General features: G+C 37.5%; 1 long non-coding RNA gene across 1 annotated transcript; it reads right to left on the minus strand.

Annotated features, from left to right (window-relative positions):
- Positions 1-863: 863 nt before the first annotated feature.
- On the minus strand, positions 864-2,091 carry LOC149848941 (uncharacterized). Its single transcript, XR_016433185.1, has 2 exons — positions 2,040-2,091; positions 864-964 (listed from the first exon to the last, which is right to left on the minus strand). It is a non-coding gene; the product is annotated as an uncharacterized LOC149848941 (long non-coding RNA).
- Between the last annotated feature and the right edge of the window lie 373 nt (positions 2,092-2,464).

Genomic DNA, 2,464 nt, shown 5'->3' on the forward strand with positions numbered 1-2,464 from the left:
GTGGCGCCCATTCAGACCGGAGAATATGCACTTGCGTGTTCCAAGGGGGAACATATAACCTGCTTCACATTTGTATTGTTGTTTGATTAAGCAATAAAACTTTGCTCCATTGCATTATTTGTCTTTTCTGTTTAAGTTCACTACGTGAGCAATTGGAATTGTGCGCACCCATGTCAACTCAGCGCAGCTCAGTTTGGCCCATCCAAGTTCAGTTTGGCTCATCCTAGTTTCGCTTGGCTATTACATGTAGGCCAGGTATGCGTCTTCACTCGTGTTTTTTCGATATTGCGTATAGTATTCGAATATTAGATCTTGTTTTGTGGATATTATATTTAGATCTTAGATATCAGATTTCTACAGGATCCAAACCCATTTTGGTTTGGGAGTGCGGAAGTTCTATAGGAGTTCCGCGGAATTAGATCATTAAATACACACTACGTGTGGAACCAGCTGCCTAGTTTGGTATTGAGTTGAGGGTACAAGTCCACAAGTTCCAAAAATCTTGTAATCGATATCAAATCCAGTTTAGTGTGGGTCCATCGAACTCAACAGGTATTTAATACGGTAGATACTCATTTCATTTTAGTTAAAGTTTTTTTTTTTTGAAAGAAAACGTAAAACTCATTCAGTTTTAAATAAACAGGGAGAGGCCTCTTTCACATCACAGAGCAAGAAACTTGCTGTTGGCCTTCATGGACCTCATATGTAGTTATTAATGTTGGCCACCCGTTCCAATCCCTCTGCCATTGATTTGGCCATTGTTGCTACTGTGATGAACCATTTGTTTCTCCAGCATCATGATCAGTTTCTGCACTGGGCCATTAATCAACCCTTTCTACTTTCTCCAGCTTCGTGTGCCAAACTTTCTTCCTTAACTTCTCCGTCAATCCAACCGGATCTATTCCCTCACCAACCACGACCACCAGGTTTCTTTCAGTGCCTTCAAGTGCAACCGATTCCACACCTGCAAATATGTCACACAATCCGAACGGAGGTTAACCCGAGAGAAGGTGTCATTTGGCTTGTCAATTGTTATGGAATTGCCATTAAGCTTTAATTTGGAATGGATATCAGGACATCGTCTGTTACGTTCTTAAACATCCATAGATATATCGTCTTTCAAAAAGGAAAAGAAAAAAAAAACATCCATCGATGGAATGGATCAGCCTCAGCAAAATTATGCTTTTACTGGGTCTGGTTCATGTAGTTTTTAGCGGATCCAGGTATGGTTTTTCTTATAGTGGACTCAATTAAACGTGAGTCTGGACCTGATACCATACCCAAAAAGTTGGGTCCAAGTCTGGTTCCACTTGGATCCGAACCAAACCCGACACATTGACAGCCCTAGTTTCGACCTTATAAATGTGTTGGGCATGATCCATTTACTAGAAATCCACATTTGGATCATGTGTTTTCTGTGGAGCCTCAAAAATTTACAATGATTTTTTACTGTTGATGTTTGGAGGCTTATAAAAACCCACCCATGTGTGGGAATCGGACGCTTCAAAAGTTGATCCCTAAAACATCAAGTACATAATAAATCACATCTATTATATATAGGTATTACATCCATGCTAAATGGGTACGGTCCTAAATGACACATGTTATTAGATTTTTGGAGTTTTTTCTAAATTTTTACCTTACATATGTGATCTATATGCTGGTTTTTATGGTAATCAGTTCTTGGAGAATTTGATTTTGATGCATAGATAGTTTCTCATAAGGTTTCAAAAATCAACAGCCTTTAATTTTTATAAAATTTTAAGGATCTAAATATCATATTTTTCATCCAAAAAACATGATTCAAGTGTCAATTTTTAGAAAATCAATCATGTTGAACAGATCTATAAGGATGGAATTGCCAAAAAAACATTGAAAATCATGCCCATTTAGCATGCACACACACACACACACACACACATATATATATATATATATATATATATATATAATGTTAAGATAGTTGCATATTTCTAAAGCTAATTCCAAACGGTGGAGCATGATTCCGTGTTTTTGCAAAAATGAAAGTGGAAAAATACCTTGTGCAGATGCGACAGTTTCCATGGATTTGGAACGACACTTTTCGCAACAAATTTGCACGCTCATCACCACCTTTTGCTGCAAAAAGTATTATGAGAGGTAAATTGATTGACATTTATGTTGATTTTCTAGAATATATGAGCTACTTCATTGCTTACTTTCCATTATTCTTTCTTGCAGTGGCGTAATTTCATAGGATTTGTGTAACTTGGTTATTTTCTGTAATCTTGGGTTTCAAGATTGCATCGCTGTGAGAGAAGGAACCATGGTGGTTTGGGTTATTGGAATGTTCGAACTCTAAACGTGAACGTATATGGTGCAACTCAAATGATAAGAGCAAGAGATGCATGGAGTGCTATTAAAAGAAAGGCGAGTTTGCAATCATAGTGAAAAACTGGAAAGCCTAAGAAAGGTGTAGAGTTGC

This window comes from Nuphar pumila, chromosome 1 (assembly GCF_984573655.1).
Source record: "Nuphar pumila chromosome 1, dmNupPumi1.hap1.1, whole genome shotgun sequence".
In the NCBI taxonomy this organism is placed as follows: Eukaryota; Viridiplantae; Streptophyta; class Magnoliopsida; order Nymphaeales; family Nymphaeaceae; genus Nuphar; species Nuphar pumila.